This window comes from Phocoena sinus, chromosome 11 (assembly GCF_008692025.1).
Source record: "Phocoena sinus isolate mPhoSin1 chromosome 11, mPhoSin1.pri, whole genome shotgun sequence".
NCBI classification, from domain to species: domain Eukaryota; kingdom Metazoa; phylum Chordata; class Mammalia; order Artiodactyla; family Phocoenidae; genus Phocoena; species Phocoena sinus.
Genome location: NC_045773.1, coordinates 66,757,054 through 66,770,222, shown reverse-complemented (window position 1 = coordinate 66,770,222; position 13,169 = coordinate 66,757,054). Strand labels below are relative to the sequence as shown.

General features: G+C 50.0%; 1 pseudogene; it reads right to left on the bottom strand.

The window, feature by feature from the left end:
- Positions 1–254: 254 nt before the first annotated feature.
- Positions 255–1,525, bottom strand: LOC116762327 (annotated as a pseudogene).
- Positions 1,526–13,169: the final 11,644 nt, after the last annotated feature.

The window sequence follows — 13,169 nt, the reverse complement described above, 5'->3', positions numbered from 1 at the left end:
AGGGAATGAATCCAGCCCCAAAGCGATAAGTCCTAACCCCTGGACTGCCGGAGAATTCGTCCCTCCCTTTTAAAATGTTATTTTTTAATTTTTTTTTAATTTAAATTTTTATAACTAAGAACACAAACAGAACTATACATAAAAAAATACTGATTTTGATAACAACAACAAAAAAAGACAAGTTAAACAACAAAAAGATTTTCCTTTCTTACAGGTGGACATTGAAGTGGACCTAATTCGTTTCTCTTTTTAAAAGCCTCCAAAGACAAAAGCAGCTTAAAATCTAATTAAAATGAATAAAAAATGTTACTAAATTACTGGTCTCCGGCACCATTTTCTGTTGTTTTGATGCAGGTTTTTCTTTGTCTGTTTCTTCTCTTGCTCTTTTTACTGGTCTAGATGCACCATTTTCATCGTGTTCATCATCACTGTCAAATTTAGTTTTCTTGCCCTGAAACTGTACTTTTCCTTTAGCAGACGCAATCTGGGCAGCTTTATTTCCCTTTCCTTTTCCTTTAAATCTGACACCTTTTGACTTCCATTTGTTTAGGGATTCTTGTTGATCTTCTATTATTTTTTTCAATGCTTCTTTTTCCACATCTCCTTCTAGTACTTCTCAGGTGACCTCTTTGTTCCTTAATTGTAGGTTACCATTATTTGCGTCTTTTGCTTTATCCAGTGCTTCCTTAGCTTTTTCTTTAAACAGAATTATTCCCTCTTTGGCTCCTCTGACAAAGTCTATCCATTTTATTTCACCATGATTTGAGAAAAGGATATGCAAATCTTCTCTACACGTCTGATCATCTAAGTCCCCTGAGAATTTCAGCAAGCAGCCAATCTTTTCTTCTAGAGATTTCATTTCAGCATTTTCTGCTAACTTTTGTTTTTCTTCTTGCTCTTGTTTAGCTCGTAATTTAGCTTCGATTTTATTTTGCTTTCTTTCTTCATTTTTTTTTGCAAAGTAATCTTCCTTGAAAAGTATTAGCAGGTCTGTGTCTTTGTACTTCTGGCCAGGGGTCTCGACAAACTTCTTAGCAGATTCAATGGTATCAAATACAGCAAATATTGATCCCTTAAATGCTTTGTGCAATGTTCTTCTCATCTGAATATTTAGTACCTGACCTTTATCTTCCAACCATTATTTTATGTCATCAAGGGTTGCATCAATTGGGAAGCCTTTAATATATACAGATCTGTTTTTTACATCATTTTTATACTCATCAGTTACTTCAGGGAGGGGTTTGCTTGGAGATCTTCTAATTTTAGTTTTATCTTCACTTTTTTCCATAAGTTCCGCCTTTGATTTGCTCAATGCTTCTACTATTACATTAAAGTCTGTTGTTAGACGGTTTAACCTATTAAATTTTATTAGTATCTCCAAAGATACCCAGACTTCATCCAGTTTGATCTATTCCTTTAAAAATTTGTCACGTGGCAAATTGAAGTCACCAAAATAATACTCGATTTGATGACAGGTTTTGGCCTCCAGAGCAGCCATTTTTTCATTATCACCATTTTCTGCCATCCTGGCTATCTTTAAGTTCCCAGTCCCACAGAGACGCGCCACAGGGTCACTGACAGCGACAGCAACGTCTCCAATCCCTAGCCTAAAATGTTATTTTAATTATGGTAAAAAAACACATAAAATTTACCATCTTAATCATTTTAAATCATATAGTTCAGTAGTGATAAGTATATCCACATGTTGTGCAATCTCTAGAACATTTTAATCTTGCAAAACTGAAACTATATCCATTAAACAAAAATGCCCCATTTCCTCCTCCCCCTTGTGCCTGATAAGCACCATTCTACTTTCTGTTTCTATGAACTTGACCACTTTAAATACCTCCCATAAGTAGAATTATGCACTTTTTGTCCTTTTGTGTCTGGCTTATTTTACTTTGCAAAATGTACTCAAGGGTCATCCATGTTGTAGCATGTGACAGGAGTTCCTTCTTTTTTAAAGTTGAGTAATATTCCATGGTATGACTATACCACATTTTGTTTATCCATTTTTCCTCAGTGGACATTGGATTGCTTCCACCTCTTTGTGGAATTAACACTGCAATGAACAAAGGTGCACAAATATCTCTTTGAGACCCTGCATTCAATTCTTTTGGATGTGTATACATCCAGAAGTAGGACTGCTGGATCATATGGCTAGTTCTATTTTATTTTTTGAGGAAGCTCCATACTGTTTTGCACAGCAGATGCATCATTTCAAAATCCCACTGATGGTGCACACTGCTTCCAGTTTCTCCACATCCTTGTCAACACCTGTTATCTTCTTTTTTTGTTTTTTTAAGTAGCCATCTTAATGTGTGAAGTAAACAGGATCTCTTTTTGCAGAACTATTATCATTTCTTCTCACCACTCCAGAAATGCTGCAAATGGGTCCGATTGCTGGATTGACCCAGCATTTGGTCAAAGGAGTGTGTTTTGTCTGTGATCCTTGGAGAATCAAGCCAAGTTGGACAGGGATGCCAGGGCTTTCAAACTGCTGAGAGCTGTCCACTGTGGCCTGCAAATGGGGAGGTGCACACACGGGCTGCTAAGGTTGGCCAAGTCTGCTACTATATTTGCTTTGGCTCCAAAGATCCCACAAAGGAAACAAGGGACTTGCTGCCGGGGGGTGGGGGGGGCGGGGGGGCGGGGGGGGGCAGATTCCCCCCTGCCCCCCGCGCCATGCAGCCCTTCTCGTCCTTCTCAGTGACCTCTCCCCACTGTTATCTTGCTCCTGACATGTCTCCTGAGATTACCTTTGGTGAAGAAATTCTTGTTGAGAAGTTCAAAGCCAGGGCTTTGGGGCTCTGTTGAAGGACTCTGGGGGTGGGGCCTCGAGGCACTATGGAGACCAAGTAAAGAGGTGGCTTGCATGGGGTGCTGCACAGCTGGTAGAGGTCCCTGCAGTTGGGAAGCTGCATCAAAAGCTCACGTGCTGCCCAGGAGAGAGAGATGAGCAAGAGAAAATTCCAGATATGGGGCCCTGCAGAGAGAGAATCTCAATCTATGAGGGGTGCAGCTGAGCAGGGCCAGTGGTGCTTCCCCAAAGAGACAGTGAGTGCAGTGGTTAGACCATGGCTTGTGAAGTCAGAAGAGACTGGGGTTCAAATCTGACCCGGCTCCACCACTTACTGTGTGGTCTTGGGCAAGTTATGAAGCCTCTCTGAGCCTCAGCTGCATCTTTTTTTTTTTTTTTTTTTTTTTTGTGGTACGTGGGCCTCTCACCGTTGTGGCCTCTCCCGTTGCGGAGCACAGGCTCCGGACGCGCAGGCTCAGCGGCCATGGCTCACGGGCCCAGCTGCTCCGCGGCATGTGGGATCTTCCCGGACCGGGGCACGAACCCGTGTCCCCTGCATCGGCAGGCGGACTCTCAACCACTGCGCCACCAGGGAAGCCCTGCCTTTAAAATGCGAACAAAAATGCAACCTCTGTGAGTTATTATGAGATCAGTATCAGTATTGTTTATCACAGTAGCTACTGTTTTTTTTTTGTTTGGTTGTTTTCTGTTTTTTTGGCTGCACCATGAGGCATGCGGGATCTTAGTTTTCCGATCAGGGATCGAACCCATGCCCCCTGCATTGGGAGCACAGAGTCTTAACCACTAGACCACCAGGGAAGTCCTAGCTACTGTTTATTAAGCACTCCTCCCCCCACCACCCGGTGTGCCAGGGGCTTTGTCAAGCACCTGCTAAGCATGCAGTGTGATAACAGAGGTCAAGTGTGAAGGCTCTTGGTGACTGACAGACATTGGTGAAAAGCCCAAACCTGCTACTTGTTAACTGTAGGACCCCAGACAGGGCTGTTAACCTCCCAGCGCCTCAGCCTGCTCGTCTTTAAAATGGGGATGATAAATGGGAATGATAATACCTGTCTCCCCAGGTATCACGCAGTGCTTTCCTTCAAGGGTTCATAACATGCCTTTGTCACTTCCATCTTCCCCGTGCAAATGGGTGGGGTGGGATGGGGTGTCCCGAGGCTTTGAAACCGTCCTGGTGTTTACCGCAGCCCAGAGAAGAGACTCAGTGGAACTCGTGATTGGAAAGATCTGCAGGAGATTGCATGTTCTGGAATGAAGATGCCATCAGACTGGGGCACTGGAAGAATGCTGGCCTGACGTCTGGGGGCCAGGAGAGAGGGCAGTTGTCCTGTTCAAAGGGTGGGTCTTCCAAGAGACCCAGTGCTGACTGCTCAGTCCCTCATTCTCCCCGGGAGAGTGTCCGGGGCACACTTGTTCTGCCTCCGTCCTTGCTGAGAGCTGGCCCCGGCTGCCGGCTACAGAGCTCCCTCCATCCACCCCCTTGCCATCCAGCATGTGCATGCTGCCTGTGCGTGGTCGGATTCCTGAGTTTTCAGCCTCACTGCCCTCCAATCCCAGGCGCAAACCGGTCTCTGTCACCAGAGACTTTTCTGTGAGGCTGACACAGCAAAGGGAGCCAAGATGGTCTCTCGTCAACACAGACAGAGCAGGAGAGAATAAGAGCTGGGGTGGGTGGGGGCCCTGGCTGAGCCTGAAGGGACTCAGGACCGGCCCCTGGGAGCGGCGCTGACCTGAGCAGCTGGGCCTAAGAGCGCCTGCCTGGGCCAGCTCTTCTCCCCCTCATCCAGGGGAAGGCTCCGAGAACCAGCCGACTAGTTCCTCCTCCTCCAGGCCTGTCACCATTTCCACACACAGCAGGGTCTGGGGGTGGAGGCTTTTTCCAGACATGTATTTAAGTAAGGAGAGAAAACAAGGCGAGTCGCCCAGGATTTGCCAAGTCAGTAGGCAGGAACACAACCCGAGAGGCCAAAAATAAGACAGCGGCGAGGGTCACCCTGCTCTCCTGAGCTGGAGACAGTTTACAACCCGTGCTGAACACTCCATAATCACACTTTTGTTTGAGGATGCCCCTTGATCCCAGGGCATCGGTCTCCTGGTTGGAAGGTAGCTGAGCCCTGATTGTGGGCAGTGAGTAATGGTGACTCAGGGAAATTCGAAAGGACACAGGGAACACCATCGAAGTCATCTGGGGACATGCCCTGGTTCCCCCTGCCGGTCAGGGAGCCAGGAGTTCTGGTCTCCATTGTAAAGGAGGAATTTCTGAAGTTTTCTCTGGAACTTTGGCAGAATTCTATGGGCTCTTTCACAGGAAGCATTACGCTATGGGTGTTTTTTTTGGGGGGGGGAAATTACTAAGATTTCTTTCACCTTTATAGCTACTTATGAATTAGCTTCTTTTCTCTTTTAGCTCCGGATTATACTCGTCTCTTTATTCTGATGGGGCATCTGTTACCTTGTATGACAAACAGCACTCCAGAAAGCAAATAATGACAGTAATAATGGCTAACATTTATTCAGCCCTTATGGCATGCCAGGTACTGGTCTCTCCATATATTTTTGTGTTTTGTCAAATCTGAGGCTCCATCAATCTTCAGATATTCCACATATGATGTATCACTAAAGAATGCTGCCAATTAATCCATGACATGCCATTGATTTTAAGACTCACTCAGATTTCAGAAATGTTAAAACAGGAATGTTAGAATCAATGAAATCCAGTAACCGATTCTCAGTTGTCATCCTTGCCTTACAGATGGGTAAACTGAAGAACAGAGAGGCTGAGTAAAGCTGCCTGAAGTCACACAGCGAATATGTGGTGGAAATGGAACTCGAACCTAGAGTCAGGTTTCAAAGCCTGGGCTTGTAACCACTGTGCTGTATTGTGTCTGAGAAGTGGTTTCTGTCTATCCATGGGGAGGACAGAGGGAAGGAGGCAAAACACAAGAGGAAAAGTTGGACCCCACCCTCTGCTCCCTCTTCCTCATCGTCCCCAGGGCCAGTGTGGATGTCCCTTCTAAAAACTGCTCCCAGATCTTGCTGCTCCTCTCACTCCCAGCAGCTGGCACCCTGGTTCTGTTCTTCCTTGACCCTCTCTTGCCCCTGCTTGGATTATTGCAGTAGCCTCTTAGTTGTCACCCTCCTCCAATTCCCTCCCCCTCCATCTCCATGCATACTGACCCAGAGTCATCTTCTTAAAATGTGAATCTGGTCTTGTTACTGTTCTGAAACCTCTGAGGGATCCAAATCCTAGCAAGCGACTCCTCATTCATTCAGCTGTTTCAGCACCTACTCTGCGTCAGGCCCAGAGCATGGAAAGGTGAGCAAACCCCCATGTGGTCCACAGCCACCATCCCACGGAGAAGCGAGACCCCTCAGGGGGCAGATATGACCCAGTGTGAAAATGCTTCAAAGGTGGGGTGCGGTAGAGTGCTGAGCTGGTGGGAGAAGCACCTGCTCTGGGGACTCAGGGACCCCTTTGTGGAGGTTGAATGGAGTTCACCAGGCAAAGAACAGCGAGGATTCCCAGGCAGAGGGAACAGCATGTGCAAAGGCCCAGAGTTGAGAGAGAGGCTGGAGCAGAGTGTGGGTGTGTCCCCGCTGAGTCTAGAAGGACAGGCTTGGGGTGGCTGGGCTCTTTCCTTTTCAGCCTCTGCTCTCTTCTCTTCCTCTCCCCACAACATCCCTCTCTAGTAGGTACTTGTTTCTCAAACTGACATCTTCTTCTGCACCCATCCTCCACAGGTAGCAACCCCTCTGCTCATCAAACTCATCCTTCCAGACCCTCCTCTGTGAAGCCATCCCTGACCCTTGACTTCGCTCTCTGGCTTCTGAGCCAGGCAGAGCCTGGGAAACTTGTCTTGGGTTCAGTGTGGGGGATTTTGGAGAATTTTGACAGAATTCAGCTGAGTAAAAGCCAAAGTTCTTACAAAGGCTTATAAGACCCTGCACAGTCTGGACAACCCGCCCCCAGCCTTGGACCCTGTTTTCCACTGCTCTCCTCTTCGCCTGCTCTGCTTCAGCTACACTGGTCTCCTTGATGGTCCTTAAATATGGCCCCCACTCTGCATTCTTACCCCAGGTCCTTTGCACCTGCTGTTTCTAGTGCACCTTTTCCCTCCCTTATTTTACACCTTCATCTTCATCAGATTTTCCTCAAATATCACCTCTCAGAGAGGTACACCCTAATACTCTACTTAAAACTGCAACCCCGGGCTTCCCTGGTGGCGCAGTGGTTGAGAATCTGCCTGCCAATGCAGGGGACACGGGTTCGAGCCCTGGTCTGGGAAGATCCCACATGCCGCGGAGCAACTGGGCCCGTGAGCCACAATTACTGAGCCTGCGCGTCTGGAGCCTGCGCTCCACAACAAGAGAGGCCGCGATAGTGAGAGGCCCGCGTACCGCGATGAAGAGTGGCCCCCGCTTGCCACAACTAGAGAAAGCCCTCGCACAGAAACGAAGACCCAACACAGCCATAAATAAAGCAAACTGTCAACAAGTAAAAATAAATAAACACTATTTAAAAAAAAAAAAAAAAAAAAAAAAAAAAAAAAACTGCAACCCCTATCTCACGCTCTTCCCTGCTTTTTCCCCACAGCACTCACCATCTTCAAGAGCTCGTATGATTCACATACTTATTTGTTTACTGTCTGTCTTTCCCCGTGAAAAGTGAGTTCCAGGAGGGCAGGGATTTGGGTCTGCCTGGTTCACTCTGTATCCTTAGCACCTAGCAACACTGCCTGGCATACAGTAGGTGTGCAATAAATATTTGTCGGTTGAATGAATGAATTCTGAGGTCTGACTGTGTGCCAGGCAGTCTCTGCCCTAGATGCCACGGAAGCTGGAAAGCAGGAGGAACAGGGTCTCTGCCTCTCCAAGGGTGCCAGCCAAGCTGGTTCTGGCGGGCAGTGGGACAGGTCCCTGACAGCCAGGTGAGTCCTGGGTGAATCACTGCTAATGAGATGGTGAGGGCCACGCCAAGCTGCTTCCCACACGGGCGGCCGACAGGTAACTGCCTGTCACCAGGAAACTCCTCAGTAAGGATTGAACAGGACCCTGGGCTGGGGCGGGAGGAACTGCCCGCCTCCCCTCGAGACCCCACCCATTCCTGAGGACTGAGTCGGCTCACCTGGGCTCCCCCACCCCCAGGCCTTGGCGAGACACTGGTTTCTCAACCTTGGCTTTGAGATGATTTCCTTCCTAAAAGGAGTTTCGCTCGCTGCATCCCACAACCCTCCTGGGCAGGGCCTGCTTGTCAGCTAGCCCTGTCTGGGTCACCGAGTCTGCAGAGGGAAGGCAGCTGGGCCTGGAAAACCCCAGGACCCCTCTGGGAAGCCCTAAGGAGAGTCAGTCGACCAGTTGACCAGAGTTTATTAAGTGGGAGTATAGGATCAATGGGGTTTCTAAAGCCTGACTGAACAGTGTGAAGGGGTCTTCCTGACCACATTCCACCTGCCCATTGGAGCCTTGGGCCCACCAGGGTGCCTGCCCAAGCCCAGGCAAGATGACTACCCAAGTCGGGGCATTGACTTCTGTGAGCCTCCATTTCCTCATCTGCAGAGTGGGGCAAAGCCTCCTGTCCGGTGGGCGGCTGCAGGGCCAGCATGAGATCATGGGTACACAGAGCAAGGAATGCAGGTGGGCAGCCAGGCCTCCGCCCCACAGCCCAGAAGATGTGGCCAATGTGGCAGATGTCTGGGGAGGAAGCTGGCCAGGCCCTGTCCCAGAGTCAACGAGACCGGTCCATCAGTACCTCTCTCCCTTCCTCTCAGTTGGGGCACTTGGAGTCACAGCAGGCCCTCCTACCCAGAACCCAAAAAGCCCCCAGCTGGGTTGCCTCACTCAGCCCTCTGTCTGGGTCTGAAATCCCCATCCTTATTTATTTGTATCACAGTAACACGTCTATCGCTTTCAGTGAATGTATTTGTTGGCCAGTTATCAGATGTCCAAGGGGCACTGCCCAGCTGCCAGGCACAGTGCCCAGTGATGGATGCAGAGATGGTGAGGCCTGGCCCCGTCTCAAGGGTGCACAGTCTTGTAAATACACCGCATGTGAAAACACCAGCAGGGCTCCTTGGGTACTCAGAGCAGGAGTGGTTGGTGGGGTGAGGCGGGGGTTGGGCAGAGCCTCATAGAGGAGCTGCAGCTTGGACAGGGCTGTCCTTGTGCTTTGCCGACCTACCTTTGCCGTTTAATCCTCACCACAGCCTTGTGATGTTGCCGGCACAGGTATCATCATAGCCATTTTATGGATGACAAAACCGAGGTTCCAAGAGGTGAGGGGACTTGCCCAAGGCATCCGTGATAGTGAGTGGCAGGGGCTCATCTGGAATCCCAGTCTCCCAATCTCCATGCAGCAGTCTCCCATGCCCTGCCTCAAGTTCCTTCTTCCCCTCACGTGTTTGTTTTTACAGCAAACACTACACGGGTGCTTGGCATGTGCTGGGCGCTGTCCATAAGCTGGCGACTTACAGGTGGCAAGGTAGGGTCTAGAGGAGAAACCACACATATACCCAGATGCTGAAATCTTTCATTCAGTTTTCCATTCAACAGGTTCACTGAACACCTACTGTGCATCAGGTGCTGGGGATACATCAGTGAACAAAATAGGCAAAGAGGACTGCCCTCGTGGAGGTTTTCTTCCAGTAGGAAAACAGACAATCAAGTAAGTGGGCAGTGCCCTGAAGGAGCATCACACAGGGTAAAGGAAAGAACACAGTGGTCAAGGAGGGCCTTTCCAGAATAAGTCATATTAGCTTGTGTTTTTTTCTGAGAAGACATTTGTGTGGAGGACGCCTGTGGATAGCCGAGGAAGTGTGCCAGGCAGAGGAAACAGCAGTGCAAAGGCCTTGAGGCAGGAGTGTGCTTGGGTGTTTTGAGGAGCATCAGGGAGCTGAGTAGGTAAGTGGGGGAGTGGTAGGAAGTGAGGTCAGGGAGGTAATGGGAGTGGGGGAGGTACAGATCCTAAAGGCTTGTAGGTCATACTGAGGTCTTTGCTTTTAACCCTGAGTGAGGTGGGAGCCATTGGAGGGTTTTGAGCTGAAGAGTGACCTGGTTAGACTTAGGTTTCAAAAGGATCTTTCTGGATGCTGTGGAGACAGAATCTAATGGGGCAAGGGATGGAAGAGGACAGGGAGATAATGGGGGGCTGCTGAGACCATCCAGGTAGAGATGGGCTAGATTGGTGATGGTGGAGTGGGAAGAAGTGGTCACCTCGGGATGTTCTGAAACTAGTCCCAACAGCATTTGCAGACTGGACAGGAGGTATGCAAGAAAGTGACAAGGTCAAGAGCGACCCTGGCTCCAGGAGCAGGAGGGCAGCTCTGCCCAGGCCAGGTCCAACCAAAGATGGCACATCCTTCGCCTGGAGCGAATCCTTCCCCTGGCATGGGGCATGGCACTGCCCGGGAGGATGTTGAGGCTGGACAGTGCTGGGCCCTTCGTCCCTCCCACCTTGCGGCTGCATGGCCTCCTCATTTCATTTCAAACGCTGTGAACTGGGCCCAGCAGCTGCCACTCCCCTCCTACCCTGGATGGGACCATCAACCTGCACAATGTTTCTGGAAAGCATTTTGTCCATATGTATCAAGAGTCTTAAAACTTGTCATGGGGCTTCCCTGGTGGCGCAGTGGTTGAGAGTCCGCCTGCCGATGCAGGGTACCCGGGTTCGTGCCCCAGTCCGGGAGGATCCCACGTGCCGCGGAGCGGCTGGGCCCGTGAGCCACGGCCACTGAGCCTGTGCGTCCGGAGCCTGTGCTCCGCAACGGGAGAGGCCACAACAGTGAGAGGCCCGTGTACCGCATAAAAAAACAAACAAGCAAACAAACAAAAAAAAACCCAACTTGTTATGCCCTTGGACCCAGTGAGTCCCTTTCTAGGAGGTTCCCCTGGAGAAGTCACCTGAAACGCTGACAGCAGTTAACGCATCAAGAGCTCCACTTAGGCTCTCATGCTGCCCTTAAATTCATGTTTCCTAAGGGTTTTAATGTCAAAGGATAACATTTATGCTACAATGTCAAGTGGATACAATATTGTGCCTGAGACACACACATACAAGGAAGGAAATAGACAGCGATTACCACTGAGTGGAACTTCGATCGCTATTTTCATTTTTTTTTTTTTTTTTGCTATTTTCATTTTCTTCTTTGCACTTTTCTGCTTTGTACTGATGTTCTAAAATGGACATGCTTTGCCTTCATGATAATTTGATTAAAAAGCACTATTCAAAATAGAAAGAGAAAGGAAATGTGAGTTCCCAGAAGCTGAGGAAGCACAGCAGAGGCCAAGCCAGGAGCAGAAAACCAACTGACCCATCCCTTTCAGGGAAAGGCAGCAGCCACGTGGAGAAAGGCAGGCCTGGTGCCCCGCCAGCCGGACAGCCGGCCCCTGGGCTCACTTCCTCCAGCATAACTGCCCAGAGGCTGAGCTGAGAATAGTGGCGGGAGAGAGCAGAGCCAGGTCCAGAGGCCACTCTTCCTCCCCTTCCTACTGCTCAGGCCACAGGGTTATGTCCCTTTTCCTTGGGCCCCTATAGCCCTTGGAGTTTGCCCCTCCATCTCCTCTGCTTCCATTGTATCTCACCAGAAATCTGCTGCTTTTGTGCTGTGTTTATAACCTTGTGTCTCGACTGACTATAAGTATCCTGTATCCAGGGGTTCTCAAAATGTGGTCCTCAGACTAGCAGCGTCAGCACCACCCAGGAACTCGTTAGACGTGCAAATTCACAGGTCCCACCCAAGACCCACTGAATCTGAAACTCTGGTGGTAGAGCCCAGCAATCTGTGTTTTAACAAGCCCTTTAGGGCTACAGTTTGAGACTGTAGGCTACACTGCCTTATGATACAGCCCCACTGTGGTCCTTGTTTTACATCGATTATTTGATTTTACATATTGCCATGATTTCCACTTAACAAAAAAAACAAGCTCAGAGAGGTTAAGGGACTTGGCCAAGGTCACACAGCCAGTCAGAGGCAGAGCTGGGACTCTGAGCCCATACTTTTATTTTAACCTTTGTGCTCTGCGGCTGCCTGGACTTCAGGCTCCCTTGTGGGGCTTGGCTCTGGGCATACACAGTGCCACGGACATGGGTTGAACGGGAGTTTGCACACTGCGGCATCAGAGCCCTGGCTGCTCAGTCGGAAGACCAAAGTGATTCCGCATGAGACCCAGTCAGCCCGGCCTCCTGTGCGCTGAGGGAGGCAGGCTCTGTGTGTCTGCTGAGGCCCCTCCGGTGAGGACAGCCAGTGGCAGTCAGGATGGACAAACACCTCAGTAGAGGGGCGCAGTGCCACCTGCTGGCCCGCAGCACATCATCAGCGATGCTGGCTGTTAAACACAGGGACCCACACACACTCAGGGACACCGTGACAAGCAAGCACGTGTCTCCTCCCACTGCACTTGGATGGACACATCCACACATGGATGTCTGGACCTGTGGGCACGTGGGGCTCTCAGCCACACGGCCTGGCAGATAGCATTAAATCCACTCATTTATTCGTTTCTTCCCTCACCAAATGTTTGTTGAGATATGCCCAGCCCACAGCTCTGGCTGGTTGATGATCAAGAGACTGGGCAATCACTAGGCGATGTGGATAAAAGTCTTGGGAGGAATGTGCCCGGTGAGGTCACAGAGGCAGCCCCTAACCCATCTAGACTGGAGTTAGGGGCAGGGACAACTTCCCCAGGAAATCCATGCCCTGCTAGGTCTGAGCACGTGAGCAGGAGATGGCTGGGTGGGGGAAGAAAACAGAGGCTAAACAGAGCAAAGCCCAGGGGAGGAGCTGGAGAGGAGAGTTGGGAGCCTCAGCAAAGGGCCTTACACACGGGCCACAGAGTCTGGACTCTGTCCCCACAGGCAGTGGGGAGCCATGGAAAGTTTTCAGCGGGGGAATGGCATGGCCAGATTCTGGTGCCAAACCTACTGACACATTTGGACTAACACTTAGGCCCTGAGGGTCTCTTAGCCCCTTTTGTGGCTGGGCCTTGCATGTGATTTGTCCCTGTGTACTGTCTCCTCCTGCTGCAGCAGCTGCCCTTGGATGAGTCTGGGAAGGGGAGAGGCACCCCCCAGCCCCCAGAGGGAAGCCTGTGTCCAGTCTAGAAATGAACGAAGCAAACAGCAGCCACCGTTAAGGCAGGCATCCCTGTGTGCCCAGTATATGCCCTTTTTTCAACTCACCAGGCCATCCGAGACAGCTCAGAGGGTGTGACCTATTCCAAAACGTAGCTCCCTGTGCCCACTAGGTCCCCCAGTTCCCCCTACTAGAGGGTCGGTGCCTGTCTGCGGGATGGATGAGTCATGATGGGTGGTGAATACAGTAGGGGAGGTTGGAGCACTGACACGAGCACAGTC